Source organism: Benincasa hispida, chromosome 5 (genome assembly GCF_027475165.1).
Source record: "Benincasa hispida cultivar pf3 chromosome 5, pf3_genome.v1.1, whole genome shotgun sequence".
Classification (NCBI taxonomy): domain Eukaryota; kingdom Viridiplantae; phylum Streptophyta; class Magnoliopsida; order Cucurbitales; family Cucurbitaceae; genus Benincasa; species Benincasa hispida.
In genome coordinates, this window is record NC_143482.1 from 66,594,967 (window position 1) to 66,611,977 (window position 17,011).

The 17,011-nt window shown below is 36.1% G+C and overlaps 1 non-coding gene across 1 annotated transcript; it reads right to left on the minus strand.

Moving 5' to 3' along the window:
• Nucleotides 1–14,315: 14,315 nt before the first annotated feature.
• On the minus strand, nt 14,316–14,422 carry LOC120069865 (small nucleolar RNA R71). The gene has a single exon (XR_005479712.1). It is a non-coding gene; the product is annotated as a small nucleolar RNA R71 (small nucleolar RNA).
• Between the last annotated feature and the right edge of the window lie 2,589 nt (nt 14,423–17,011).

The following is a 17,011-nucleotide window of genomic DNA, read 5'->3' on the forward strand; positions in this document are numbered from 1 at the left end:
CATTTTCCAAACTCTTGTCTCAAGCTTATAAGTGAATATGATGAGAGGTGAACATTGCACACTAAAGATAAGGGAGATAACAAAGAATTATTTATGGAATGCTTGAGGACAAGCATTATTCAAATTTGGGGGTGGTAATAACTTGTAGAAATACAAGTTATTGTGGCTCTTAAGTTAGAACAATTAAGGTTTTTAATGATAAATTCTCCTCATTTTTAGAAGAAACACATGGAATTACTCAAACATTAGCAAACTCATGCAAAAGAATGTTTATTACTAAAGTACTGCGGCACTAACACATTACATTACAGGATTTCAACAAGAGGCGAACGCATGATTAAGAAGTGTCGCAGGCAAAAGGCTAACGCATGGGCCATGCGTCGGAGGGATTCAACACAAGGAAGATTCATTGATTCAGACTATTTGTGTCAAATCACCACTTGCAAGCATGGGCACCTGCAGCAGGCGGCGTCTAAAAAGCATCTGAGTGTCAGGCGGCTGACCAGGACATGGACTTTAATGCTGCCCATCATCAAGATGGAGAAGACCAATGCCTATAAATAGAAGAAATCCCTCCAGAGTTCGAAGTTAAGAAATTTTCCAAGCTCTCACTCTCAGTTTTTAGTCTCAATATTAGCTTAGTCGTAGTTTTAGATCTTTAGCGCTGTGCTGTGGTGCCGATAAGAGCAGAAGGGAAGAGAACCACCACCACCGCCAATCAAGGAGCGGAGGAAGCCGAGCTTGAGAGAGACACTTCATCCAAAACTTATATAAGTGATTGTACACAACTAGAATTGAGCCAAAGAGATACAAGAGATTGTACTCTGCGGCTTGACTCATTTCCTTTCATCTCATTTATCACTTTCATCCTTTCATCTGATTAAGTATTGCTTTTGTAAAGACAATCTGCTTCTTTATAAATCCACATATTTGATCTATCACATTTTTCCATTGTTTATTTCTTGTTTATGTTGGATGCATCTACACTTCATGCAAAATTCCATTTCAAACGCTTAAGCCAACTAAAATTGGTAAAAGTATCTTTAGCTTAGACTATTCGAGAGAATAAGTAAGCCAACATCAAGTAGAACGCATAGTACATCTAGAGATAGGTTTTGTATATTATTCGCATTGAGAAGTGTCAAATATAGTCTAACGCATAAACAAAGATAAACAAATCATCTTACTCACATCACATTCTAGTTCGTGTACACTCAACTTAGATCAACGCATACCACTTGCATTAAAAATCCATTTTCACACGACCCATCATTCTCTGCTCAACCCTTTTGTATCTTCTTGCACACACACAGCACCTTAGTGTAAATAACACATTTCTCCATACATTTAGGATACCCTTGCAACAGTTACAATGCAAGGTCTGCGTTAGCTTAATCTGAATCCCTGAGTTCGACCCTGGACTTACCAGGAACCTAAATTGGATTTATACTTGGGTCTGATTTAGGAAAACTTGAACGTCAATAGAGGAGTGTCATGCATTCTGTAGCACATCTTTAACGCATCAACGCGTTATGAATATACCAGCGCATCATTCATACTATTTTTCCAAATTATTTTATATAATACACTCCTAGCTCAAATCAGGATAGCAACGAACAACAAGGAAACTTGTCTCATTCCAAATGAGCAAGATATCATCAACATAAAGAACTAAGAATGCTACAGTCTTGTTGACTATCTTCTAGTATACACAAGGTTCGTCAAAATTATGTTCAAAGTCATAAGATTTGATTGCAGTATCAAACCTTATATTCCAGGATCTTGATGCTTGTTTCAATTAATAAATGGATCGTTCAAGCTTACAAAATTTCTGTTCCTGTCCTTTTTCGATGAACCCTTCTGCTTGAGACATAAAAATAATTTCATTAATATAGCCATTTAGAAAAGCTGTCCTGACACCCATTTGCCTTATTATATAGTCATAATATGTGGCAACAGAAAGAAGTATTCTTATTGAATTTATCATGGCAACAGGAGAAAAAGTTTCTTCATAATCAACCTCTTCTCTTTAGGTAAAACCTTTTGCCACGAGTCTAGCTTTATAGGTTTGCACCTTGCCAGTTTGGTCTCATTTCCTCTTGTAGATTCATTTGCAACCTATAGGTGTAAGCCCATGTGGTTGATCTACAAGTTCCCAAACAGAGTTGAAGTATATAGACTCCGTTTCAATGTCCAAGGCTTTTATCCACTGTTCCTTGTCAACATCTTCCATTACCTTTTTAAAGGTTAATTGATCCTCTAAACCATCATCTTGTATGATGTTCTGAGTTTCTGTTAAACCCATATAGTGTTTAGGTTGTTGAATAACCCTTCCACTATGTCGAGGCATCCTCAACTCTTGGGATGGACGTGACGGGACAACAATAGTTGTTGATGGACCAGCTTGATCAACACCTCTTGTTGATATTTTTGTAGTATATTTGATCATTTCTTGCAATATTAGTTTACTATGAGGTAGATGATTTTTTATATGAACTTCTTCCAAGAATGTAGCATTTGTCAAAACAAATACTTTGTCTTTTTGGGGATCATAAAACAATCCTCCTTTTGTTTCTTCAGGGTATCCTACAAAAAGGTATAATTTCGAACGTGTTTCCAATTTCTTAGGATTTTGTACTAACACATGTGTTAGACAACCCCAAATACGAAAATGACGTAAACTAGTTTTGCGTCCTTTCCATAATTCATACGATGTTTCTAAAACACTTTTTTGAAGGAACAACATCTAGAATAAATACTGCAATTTGTACTGCATACCCCTAAAAAGATTGAGGTAACTGAGTATAACTCATTATTAATCAGACCATGTCTAACAAGGTTCGATTTCTTCTTTCTGCAACACTGTTTTGTTGTGGTGTTCCAGGTGTTGTAAGCTGGGCTTGAATTCCATGATCTACTAGATAGTTCTGGAATTGTAAACCCATATGCTCACCACCTCAATCAGATCGAAGTGCTTTGATTCTTCCACTTAACAAATTTTCTGTCTCAGCCTTAAATTCTTTGAACTTTTCAAGAGTTTCAGACTTATGACTGATTAAGTAAATGTAGCCATATCTAGAGTAATCATCAATAAAACTGATGAAATACTGATAGCCTCCTCGTGCTTTTATATTCATCGAACCACATAGGACTAAATGTTTAAGTTCGAGAGGCTCTTTGGCATGAAGGCCTTTGTCAGAATAAGATCTTTTTGTCATTTTTCCCTCAAAACATGATTCACATGGAGGTAAAGAACTATCTTCTAACTGATTTAGATGACCGCTTTTTTACCAATCTCTCAATCCTGTTGAGATTAGTGTGACCAAGTCTAAGGTGCCAAAGATAGGCGTTAGGGGAAATTTTCCGTTTCTTATTTTGAGTCTCAATTTTTTTAAACATCTCTATATTTAGAATGACCTTTGCTTCAGTTGGTTTTAATACATACAAGTTATTTTTGAGTCTTGTAGAACAAACATGAACACCTCTTGAATAAAAAAACACTTCAGTAGATTCAAAAGGTATTCTGTACATATTTTCTAGCAGACAGGAAATAGAGATCAAGTTTCTTTTCATCTAAGGTACATAATATACATTCCTAAGTAAGATAAAAGACTCTCCAAAATATAACTTGACATCTCCCACTGCATGAGGTGAAATGACTTCACTCATTCCCACCTTGAAAGTCATTTTTTGTTCAGAAAGTTCTCTCCAATAACTAGTTTCCTGTAGAAAAGTGTAAACATGATTAGCGACACCTGAATCGAATATCCAGGTAAGGTGAGTATTCTCCACTAGACATGTTTCAACTACTAGTAAACTGGATTTACCTTGTTTTTCCTTTTCTGCTTTCTTTTCAGCCAAATACTTTGGGCAGTTACACTTCCAGTGCCTATCTTCTCTGCAATGGAACATTTTCCTTTAGGAGTTTTGTTTTGGTTTTTGTTTTTCTTAGCAGTGGTTTTTTTTTTCCCTTTTCCTTTCTTTTTCATTTGAACAGATTTGTCTTTTAAAGAAGAAAGAACAGACTTCTTGTTATCAGTGGGTTTCATTCCAGACGTAGACCCTTTAAAAAACTTCTTTGGTTTAGAAATAACATTTATTTCTTTCTCCTTCAGTTTCATCATAGACTGATATGTTTTTAACTCGTTCAACAACGTGGTCAGATCATAAGTAATTTTTTTCATAACAACATTGGTTCTGAATGGCAGATAACTCTCCAGAAGAGATTCCAATATCATACTTACCTGACTTGTTTCATCTATCATCGCCCCATGAGCCTTAGCAACATTAACATGGACCATCATATTGAGAACATGTTATCTAACGTTGGTTCCATCTTTCATGTGAGTAACGTAGACATACTTAATGGCTTCATGTCGAATAGAGGATGGCAGTTGCTCGAACATCTCCTGAACCAATGCCATTATCTCACAGGCGGTGGGCATAACATCATGTTTCTTATTAAGTACATTAGATATACTTGCTAAGATGTAGGCCCGAGCCTTCTCATTGGCCCTTACCTACCTATCATAGATGTCCCGAACATTTTGGTTCGTTGTTGTACTGGGAATTGGAGGACATTCCTCTGTCAACACAAACCTCAAATCACCCACAACTAACATTGTATTGATGTTAGATTTCTAGTTTGAATATCCTTCACCGTTAAATTTATCAGAAGCTAGTAATTGTATAAGTGAATTCAACATTGCTGAAACAATTTAAACAAATTCTATCAAATATTTATGCATCTAAATCCAATTTTAGCAAAATAATAAAGTACCCAATAAATCTTTATTTATTTGCAACGATACGTTAGTGATTTATAACAATTACTACCGAGGGGCAGTCAAGAATTCCTTCATTGAAGTAAGACAATTCTTGACCAAATACTATATTAGAATAACTTTTTACTCCTATAGTTCTTTTGGTTATCATTTTCGGTCAAGATCTTTACTAACAATTAATAATTCTTGTAAGTGTGACCTGCCATTTTTAGATCTTATAAAAGGTATGAATATGCCCTCGAAATAGAAGACAATACCCAAGATGGAAGTATAAGACCCTATTCACTTTACTAAAGCCTAGGTTGTTCCAAATCCTATGTTACAACCCTCCGAGGGGATCGTCATGGTTAACGACTATCTAGTGCCACCTAAAAACAATAGCAGGCGCAACATAGGAATCTCATGGTTCAAACTAATGGAGGAGATTGTAGGACAATGTTGACACATTTTCTTCACCCACTTACTATGAACTAATTCCCTCATTCACCTTGTTATTGACCCATGCAAACACTTTTCGAATGGAGAAGTCGCGGTAAAAGCGACACAAAGTCGAGCATGGATCTCATGGTGTGAACTCTTGAGGACGTGAGAGCTAATAACTATATATCGAATATATTTTTATTCTCCCACTGAAGTGTTCTATATGTTTGAGTATGTATTTACTTATGTGAAAAAGGGCTAAATTTAAACAACCCAAGTCTATTGTAAATGTTAAAACGTGTTTTTTTTTTTACTTATAGCATGCGAACAGATATGATTGTGGATGAATGAACAACAAGCTCATGTTGCCATAATCTTGATGACGTAAAGATGGAAATGGAATGTGGATGTTGTGTTATGCATTACTACTTCTAAATATATGTGTTGTTAACTATTTGCTTGTAGTATGCTATGGAGTAATGCGTTGTCACAAGTTTCCTTGCGTTGAAACCAAGTATAATTCCAACGCAAGTTTCTCAGAGTAATCCGAGGTCGAACACAGGGATTGTTTTCATTAATGTGTTACTTTCGTGATATATGCGACCGGTTTTACAATTAATAAAAGATTTGGTTTGTACATGAATTTAAATTGCGATAAACATAAATTGCGTTGATAAAATAAAAGTGTGATAAAAGTAAAGTCCTAAACTATTATGATACAAGATACAAGATTCATGATACATGATACTGAGTTTGAGATTGACTGTGAAGTTTATACAAAGGATTGTGATATGCGATCGCAAGTCTTTATGTATGAATCAGAAATAGAAAGAATAATTAGTAAAAACATCGCAAGTTTGTTAACTACGTTAAAGATGTAATTAAGGTTCCGCTTTCCCTTGGCGTACACCTCTCGTTGATCGGCCGCATTCCCATATCTCTATGGTGAAACAGGGATGAATGTGATGAATGCAAGGTTGCTTCCTCTCTGGAAGTACTTCTCGCTTTAGTTAACTCATTCTTCCAACCCTCTCTCGATAGGCGAAATGGCATCTTCACTTCTGCTCTCACAGGTGAAGATGCTGTCTAGCATGCTTTAGCTAAACATAATTATTTCCTTAATACAGATTAATTTACATGCTTAATTCTTATTAATTACCCAGGGAATTAAGAAAACATCATGGAGAAAGTGAATCATGGATGAACGAAAATAGACAGAGAGATGAAGATGGAAATGTTCATAACAATTAATACTAAGATTAAGCGTCTGATACATGGTGTGAATGATAGAGTAAAAAAGATGAGTACAAGTGATGAAGACGAGATAGAAACAAATACAGAAGAGTGTCAACGTCTTGACCAGATCTGGGCGGAGGTTTTTCTTGCCAACGTGTGGAATGGATGAAGAGAAGAGTTTCCCTCTCAGGCTTGCTCGTCTGGTAGAAGTGACCTTCGTATAAAGCTTCAACGGCGGGGATTGAAAGGATTCTTTGCCCGGAGACTCACCTCTCGACCTTGCCTCTTGATTCTTCCCAGATCTACTCTGATTAATCGCTCAACCAGTCTCTCTCAGATCAGTATATACACGTCGGGTATATACAATGCATCAATTCTCCTGTATCGTGTATATCTTTCAATGCATCAATTCTCCTATATCTTTCAATGGAATTGCGGGCTGATAATGGTCCCCACTTTATTGTTAAGACAGTTCCTGAAATGATGGAGTGAATATTTCTTCTGTTACGCAATCAATCCCGTTAGAAATGCACAACTAACAGCTGTACACGCGTCTGAATCTTCTGCAATTGCGTTGCTCTTTACATTTTTTATCGTTTGCCCGCATGCGGTGTTGTTTTTTATTATCGCATGCGGTTGAAATTGTGTTGATCGTAAAGCTCTTGATTGATTATCGCATGCGCCGACATTTCATTGATCGTCTCTTCATTATTGATTGGCGGGCGCAATGCAACATAGATGCGTTGTTCAGTTTATCTTTGAGCCATGAACGCATGCGGTGACTTGATTTCCTGCAAAACAAATTTGAAACATTCTTTTCTACCATCGCAATGGCGTTAGTAGGTGTATTGACGACAATTTAGAATTCTCACATTTCTTAACCAATTTCCATACTATCGACGCAACTTTTCTTCCTTTTGGCCGCAATATCTAAATAAAACAGTATAAATAACTTGTATTTCTACAAGTTATCATCTATATCATTTTATCCAATTATAACAATTATATTTGGATATAACCCTACGATGTCTAAGTGTTTAAACCATTTTTAAACCTCACACTGCTCACGCAAGCTCATAAAATCAGTTAACAACACTCAATCTTTCAGTCATAATCCCCAGGTAGGAGGTGTTTCGTAAACCATCAACTTAAGTACCTCTAGCCTTAGACAGGTTCATGAACCGATTTGAGTTTGTAACCAAATTTTATAAGGTAGCAATCTATTTTAACGATTAAAACTATTTGTTAACCTAAGTGAGCATGCACCTGTTCTTCATTATGGATTTTAAACGTCTAACCCAATTTTATAATAACTTATAAAATTTTAGACATGCTAAACATCCACAACATACAACAAAGGCATTCAATATCTAATATAACAATTATATTAAATAAAAGAAACCCTAACATGCATACTATATATTATAACATTTTATAACATACTTTCAATGCATGTATCATGCTTCCTATGGTGGGGTTTTGAATCTATATGACATACTGTATGTATATACATGATTTATTTAATTATTACATACATCACATGCATAAACAATAAAACACAAACTGATATGGTTTTAGTTTTGGCATAAACAAGCAAACAAATGCCTAATTATTACAAAACAGCTTAAAAATAACTTCTGAACCGCTCCAAATTGAACCCAAATAACTTGAACCGGACTGAGAAAGTCTGAACCGGACCAGTAAAATCTGATCCAAACCAGCCAAAAACCTTTTGAGGTTGAACCGGACAAGACCTCAAGAAAACCAGTCGAACTGGCTGCTCTCGATCCATGCTCAAAATCTTGCTAAGGCTCATTGTGTAGCACTAATGTCTATCATCTAGCACGATCGTCTTGTGTCGAGCAGAGCTACACAATCGTGTAGTGTCTTTCAACTATCGTGTATCGCCACTGTCTAGTGTCGGGTAGAGCTACACGATCGCCATCGTCTTGCAACTATCGTGTATCGCCATCATCTAGTGTTGGGTAGAGATACACGATCGCTTAGCGCCATCGTATAGCGCCTCTTCTTGATCGTTTAACGCGTGCATAAAGCTACACAATCGTCTAGTGCTATCACATAACACCTCTTCACATCGTTTAGCTGTCGTGCAAAGCTACATGATCGTGGAGTGCTATCGTATAGCACTTCTTCAGATCGTTTAGCTCTCGTAGTTACACGATCGTCTAGCGCACAAAACTTCAACGACCAGCGCCCATATCTACACAATCGTCTAGCTTTTCTTCACATCGTTTAGTGTCTGTAGATAGACGATCGCTAGCATTTAAACTTCAATGACGATATTTGAGTAGAGGCTGAAAAATTGGAATCTGCAACTCGGCCTTCTTCACTTGTTTCTTCAATTACATCTTAATTTCAACTCTAATGACTCCAAATAAATTACAGACTCTTAAGAACACATATAAGCTCATGAATCAAGAGACAATTACGAATTTAATCAAGAAATCAAAGAGAAATAAAATGCCAAAGCTTAGAAAACCATATCAGTACATTAGTTTCATATAACTCATGGAAAACACCCACCACACCAAAATTAAACTGAATTGAATGCTTATATGATGCTTTGATACCAATTGTAAGAGTATATCAGCATGCAACGGAAGCAACAAGGATCAATAAGCACTCTAATTCATTAATTTTGGTAGTAAGTAAAGCATGCTCATCTAACATAAGAGGGATTGAAGTCATACCTTTGTAGAACTTTTCAAGATCTTGATTATCAGCTGTTATCTTCTCCGAAACTTGCTGTGAACCACCTCAAGATCTTCCCCACTATACTCTTGAGTTTTAGAGTGAGTTGTGGGACTCAAGAACAGCTTGAACAAAAAGAAACTTGGAGAGAAGCTCACTGCTACAACCCACTTGAAGAACTCTTTCTTCAACTCGAATTTTTCTGGAATTTTTTTTTCTAATGCATGCCTCAATTCCACTACAATCTTCTTTATTTATTGCAGGTTATCATGCGATGAAGATGGCTACATGAGATACAACTCATGCTTGGAGTTGTTGAAGCAAATGTAAAATGGGTTTTGTGTGAGCTAGTTGAAGATGATAGTGGAAAAACTCATTTTCCATTTTGTGTAAATTTTCTAATTTTTCAATTTTTCATCAAATGATTTCAAAATCAAAAATTAAATTAATTTTACTCAAATCCACTTTCATATATTTAAATCATATTTAAATATAAATTCTCCTCTTCTGTTTAATTCTAATTTGAATGTTTCAAATTAACTTATCATGCTACTCTAAAACTAATCCATTTACAAGCTAGTAGGGAGACCTCGTGAACCTACAGATCATGGGCTCCAAAGATTCGAGATTAATTGGCTAAATTCATTATACTGAATTAACCCCCCATTCGTTAACTAATGGGTCACTCTACTAAAGTCCATAGTTGAACTTCCCTCATTGTAGATATGTTATGTCCACTTGATATAACCATGATTAGTAAGTCAATCCTTCACAGTTTGTTCGTAATCACAGTTGGGTCAAGATCATCGTTTTACCCCTGTGAATACATCTCGTTCCTTAAGTTTCTACTGACCCTCTAATGAATAATTTTTTATTCATAATACTTATGAATCAAGTCCTTTCTCTATCATGAGAAGGTGGGGCCCTGATTGTTAAAGACCTGGAATCAGTACTTAAGAGAATAACACCTCTACTAACCTTAAATCAGGTTGGAGTGAACTCCATCTTGTAGGGCTATGTCCCCAGCTATTCATCCAGTCTTATCCTCAAAATGGAAAGTTTATTGAGCAGTGCTATTGGATTACTCTCACTCATGCAGATCAAAGGATAATCCCGAATAAACAGGAGTTCATAGCTAGCTCAGGATTAAGATGGAGTTAACCTAGGTTACTTAATAATGAAATAGTCAGTTTTAATTGTAAACGGTCGTTATAAAGAGACTATTTTCGTGGTATAGTCTAAATGAAAACTCATTGCATAGGATGCCTCCACTCACATGTCTCTCTACATGAATGATTTGTAGATTATATCATTCATATTACCTACAAAATAGGCCACATCCAATAGTGTTCCAATTTCATCCACATATTTATTTGACCATTTAGGCTATATACTATTAACTTGATCTTGTTTATGTCACCACATAAAGTTAAAGTATTCACACTATAACCATGGATATGTTTATTGGATTTTCATAATGGAATGCAAAATAAACAACTTTATTGAATAAATTACTGAATAATATTTTATTGATAAATAGAATGTTTAACACAAACTGCGAGTTCTAGGACATTCCCAACAGAAGACATCTGCTAACCCACAGCCTGTCATCCAGCGGGGAAGGCGATCAGCATCTGGAGACAAAGGAAAGTGTTTCCATTGTAACCAGGATGGGCACAGAAGAGAAATTGTCCTCGGTGGATCAAGGAGAAGAACAAGGCTAAGGCAAAACAAGGTAAATATGATTTACTGGTGCTGAAAACTTGTTTAATCGAGAATGATTGTTGATTGGTTATATCTGATGAACACAAAAATATATCTATGGAGAGAAGAATGCAGCTGTCGCATGATGGAACACGAGACATATGCAGCAGAATAAGGATCTAATTACACTCCAATTGCTTCTAATTAAAAGGAAAATAGCATGCAACCCTAAATTAATTAATTAGGGTTTTTTGGAAAAATTAACTTTGAAGCTCCCGAAACGCATTCATCTCCACCCGAACACGAACTGAACAACATTAGAGCTGACCTACTGTTCTCTGGACTCAGAATCGGATTGTGGGACCCGATGAATGAAGAAATCGAGAGAGAGAAAGAGATGGAAAAAGAAATAGATTTTTCTTTTTTGTTTTGGGTTTTCTTTTTTTCAGCCCAATTTTGAAAACTAAATTTGGCAAAATTGCAAAATTTTTTCATCCAATTTGAAAGCTCAAATGTATAGAAAAAAACCATACAACAATTGCATGAAACAAATTCATAAAAACCCAACACCTCAAAATCCACTATCTAAGTGGGCTTGATGTGTCCACTATAAGCCAACACCTAGCCCACTATCTTGTTAGTGGAATTATCCAACAAAAGTTTGGATTTTCCCACTAACTTTAGTCAAAGGGCAAAATAGTCATTTTGTCAAAGTCAAACTTTGACCAAAAAGTTAACATTTTGACTTTTTATGATTTGTTTCGTGTTGATTAATTTTGACCTCCCGGGCATGAATCCGCATTCATTTTCTCGAAATTCAAATCATATTTGAATCTAAGGTCGGTCAAAGTTTGACTTTTCAAAGTCAAAAGTCAACTCTTTGACTTTTTACATCTTTGACCATTTCTATTATTTTCGAGCTTTCGAATATGAACGTATTCATATTCTTGATATTTAAATCACATTTAAATATTAAAGTTATATCTCTAAACTGAAAAATCGACCACTATATCACATATATTTGTCGGTTTCTCTCTCTTCACCTAATTCAAACAATTCGAATTATTCTATCATACTGTTCTAAGTTTATTCCATATGAGCTAGTAAGGGAACCTAATGGACTTATAGATCATGGGCTCCAACGATCCAAGATTAGCTGGCTAACCTCTTTAGATGGAGCTAATCAACATTCGTTAAATAACGAGTCATTCCACTATAGTCTCGTAGTTGCACTCCCCACACATAGATATATTTGTGTCCATTTGATATAACCATGATTAGTAAGCTAATCCTTCATAGGTTGTTCGTAATCTTGGCTGGGTCATAAAAATTGATTTACTTCCAAGACTATATCTTGTTTCTTAAGTTCCACTGATCCTCTAATGAACAATTGGTTTAAGGTCCAACCTATAAACCGAACCCCTCTCGAGCCAAGGAGAGGGTGGGGCCCCTTGTTCAAGACTGGATTCAGTACTAAAGGGAACAACCTATTTACTATCCCTATAACGAGTAGGAGTAAATTCCATCTTGCACCCTATGTTCCCAGCTATCCATCTGATCTTACCCCTGAAATGGGAGGCTTATTGGACCAGCGATAATGAGCTGCCCTCACCTATGCAGATCTAAGGATAACTTTGAGTGAACAAGAGTTCATAGTTAGTTCAGGATTAAGATAAGTTACCTAGGTCATCAATTAACGAAATAGTCAGTTTTATACATAAAACAGCGTTTAGAACGTAAAAAGTGACTATTTCATGGTTTAGTCTTATGTAAACTCTTTACATAGGATGCCCCCACTTTCATATCTCTATATGAATGATTTAGGATCACATCGTTTGTACTAACTACAAAATGGGCCGCATCCATAGTGTCCCCAGAATAAGGCACACAATCTTATTCATATACTATAGACCATTTTGGCTATATATTTGAACTTGATCCACATTTATGTCACTACATAAAGTTCAAACTACATTAAATAACCTTAGGACCTTAGTTTATTGGATTCAAGATTACAGATTCAATAACAATTTTATCGAAAAACAAAACAGAATATGTTTATCAATGTACAAACTACGAGTTTTAGGACATAAAATCCAACAATTGGAATGTCCGACAGTTAATGGATGGTGGATCTTGTGGCTAAAGAATTTAGTCAGCTATTCATGTACCGTTGGAGCTTCAAGTCACAGGTCCATAAGGTCCCCTTGGTAGGTCAATGGATTCAAGTTGAGGATCAGTTTTTGGGTCAATTTGAAGTGTTCAAATTGGCAAGAGGGAGTTTGATTATATATGATATGATTAAATTGGTCAATTATATATGATATAGTTGACATGATGTATGAGATACATTAATTGGAGGAAAAGGATATAAATATGATTTATATCTAGTAGTGAAGAAAAGGACTATAGTTTATATGCTGCATATGATGTGATATTAAACTATAGATTATAGATATAATATGATTATATTTATTTAATTAAACAATTATGAGATAATTGTTGGTGGTTTTTCTCCATAACCGAACGAGATAGTGGAAGGTTAGATTTAGTTTTCGTAACTGAAGGATAAAATGAAAATAGTTTTCATTTTGGAATGAGATCGGACAATTGCTTCATGAATTAGTACACTGCCCATCGTCTAGTAAACGAGAGCATACATGATAGCTCAAGTTGTCCTAAATGATCGGGTACACGCGCAGCTTACCTAAACGATCGCATAGTCTTTTCTAAACGATCGCGCACGTGGAGCGATTTTCCTAAACGATCGTCTAAACAACCAACCCCGTTTTACTAACGATCGTGCACCTTTTGCTAAACGATCAAGCACCTGTCTACACGATAGACATTATATCTCTCCCACTTGCTTGGTCGTTGTAAACGATCGTCGTTTCCTCCTTCCCTCTATCGAATCCAACAGAGCCCCACACCTCCTGGATTCTCACTCCGAGAATATCGAGGTTATTGAGTGGTTGTGTCCTCCTTGTTGCCTTTTCGTGAGAAGTTCGTTCAGTGGTAGACAATGGCGAGATTTGGTGGACGATAGACTTGGCGATCACAGCGACTGCGTGAGTTACCGTTCCTAACGAGAGCGAGAGTTCGGAGGAAGAAAAGTTCTTCAAGAGGTACATCTCTCGTTCCTTTTTATTTAAGTTTTGAAAAGCATGCCGTAATTTATTCTTAGATGCTAACTTATTGTTTGTTTGTGAATGCGGTGTTTTTGTCATAATGAATTTGGAACGATCTTGCTTCCGCTCATAGGTACTCTTTAACAAGAGTTCCTTCACTTGTAACATTAATGGAGTCTCTATTGATGCCATAATACTTAGATTATTTTCTTTGTCTTTGCAGGATTGAGCTAAGGATTGGCTTGAATCAATTTCATTGGAGAGCATTGGAACATGGGATGAACTAGCTCAAGTCTTTCTGAACAAGTACTTTCCACCCACCATATCTTCCAAATTGAGATATGAGATTGTAGCTTTCTCTCAAAAAACTGACGAACAATTCTATGAATGTTGGGAGAGATACAAGGATTATTAAGGAGATGCCCACAACATGGATATCCCAACTGGTTGCAAATTCAGTTCTTCTATAATGGGTTGAATGGTAACACTAAATCCATTCTGGATACTACTACTGGGGGATTGATCTTTGGAAAAACTGCTACTGAGGCTTATGCTATCTTGGAGAACATGCCCATCACGAGTTATAATTGGCCAAGTGATAGAGATTCCACCACTAAAACCATCAAATTGTATGGAATTGATGAGGTAAGTGCTTTTCAGGCTCAATTGACCACAATTACTAACAATTTGTCTAAATTGGTTACAGGAGGACAATCATTAAATTCACCATCAATAGCTTCTCAAATAGCCATGGTAGCAGAATTCAACAAGTTTGAGGTGGACAGAAGAGTGAGATGGCCAATTATGTTGACAAAGGACATTATAGGGGCCACTAACAAGTTCCTACTCACTATCATCCTAGTTTAAGAAATCATGAAATTTTTTCCTATGCTAATAATAAAAATGCTTTGCATGCACCACCTGGATTTTCTAGTGCAGGGCCATCAAATGTGGAGAGAAAATCTTCTTTAGAGGAGGCAATGTCGGAATTTGTCAAAGAGTCTAGAGAAAGAACTACAAATTTGGAGACTGCAGTTCAAGATCATGGGAAGGCAATTCAGAACATGGAAGTCCATCTTAGTAAAATGGCTATTTCCCTTCAGATAATGCAAAAAGGTAAATTCCCCAGTTGTCCTGAGAATAATCCAAAGGAGGAATGTAAAGCCTTAACATTAAGGAGTAGGGAAAAGTTGGCCACTCGTTTGATAAATGATGATGATGATGAACCATTTGAAAAAAAAGTAGAAGAGCTTAATGATGAACCTAGTGAAATGAAAGAACCTAAGGAAGTTGCTAAGGAAGAGCAACCAAAGAAAAAGGCAAGTGAACCATACCCATCTTCAGTAAGTCTTCTTCACCTACACCTTTTATGCCTAATAATATTCCTTATCCTCAGATGTTCCAGAAAAAAAAAAAAAAAAAAAAAAAAAAAAAAAAAAAAAAAAAACTAATGAGCAATTTTCTAAGTTTCTAAATATTTTCAAGAAATTACATATTAACATTCCCTTCATTGACGTTTTAGCACAAATACCTAATTATGCCAAATTCATGAAGGATATTTTGTTAAAGAAAAAGAAATTTGAACAGTATGAGATGATTAGTTTGACAAAGGAATGTAGTGCAATCTTACAAAAGAAGCTTCCTCCAAAATTAAAAGATCCAGGGAGTTTTACTTTATTGAATTGGAATTCCCCACAGCAGAAGTAATTAGACACATTAATCTCTAAATTTCGTTTTACAAAACACAGAAAATTCAGAGTGACAAAAATCATGGAAAAACATAAACCTGAGCATGCTTAGAGGAAGACATTAAGAAATCACTTACTTGTTGAAGACCAATTTTTTGTGTTCCTCTCCAATTCACACCATCTTCTCCCAATCCCACCAACACCGCAACCAGACACCACCACTGGGTCTTCCCCATTATTCTCAAGGATGGGAACTGTGTAGAGTTTTGGGCTTGCACATAAGTTTGGTAAGAGGGAAGGAGAAAAGAATTGAGAAAAAAATATATTCTCTGTAAACAACACTGAGAGAAGAAAGAACAAATAGTCACCCTCTCCTTAAGTACAACTAATCCCTCTAATGAACAAATATTCATAGTCTAACTATGACCAAACCCCTCTCAGACTAGGAGAGTGTGAGGCGCCTCATTGTTCAAGCCCCAGAATTAACCCGTAAGGGAGCAATTTCTCTTTTTACCCTAACTATAGGGAATGCGTAAATTCCTTCATGTGTAGCGGTGTTCCCAACTCCTCAATCAAATGAAACCCTAAAATGGTAGGCTTTTGAGTCGAAGAATCTAGCCACTCTCACCCATACAAATCAAAGGATTGCCTTTATAGGTAGGAGTTCACAACTCACTCAGGATTAAGGTCAAGTCACCTATGGTGATCCTGATGAAATGTAAGTCTCTTCTAGCAACGGCGTTATAAAGAGAGATTTAACATTCCGTGGTCCGATCTTTATACAAACTCTTTTGTATAAGATACCCCCGCTCACATGTCTCCACAAGAATGATTAGGATCAAATCATTTGTAGTACTTTACAATAATTGTAATAACTACAAAACGGGTCGTACCAGTAGTGTCATTAGGATAAGGCACCTAACCTTATCCATATATCACTTAAACAGGATCCACCTGTATGTCTCCACATATATGTTTAAGTTACATCAGATAACCTTGGATCTTAGGTTAATGGATTATTGCACAAGTAATATAAAATTAATCAACCATTGATTCAGCTAACATAAAACTACAAGGCTTTAAGGCATACACCCCAACATTACTATGCCTTGCACTATTAGCTCTCTATCTGTTAAGACAAGCTTATATGACTTAGGTGCTTCTATTAATCTTATGTCTTTGTCTGTTTACAGGAAACTTGGATTGAAGAAGGTGAAGCCTATCACAATTTCCTTACAAATGGCCGATAGATCTTTAGCATATCCTCAAGGTATTGCTGAAGATGTTCTTGTTAAGATGGGCGAACTTATTTTTCCTGCAGACTTTGTGGTTTTGGACA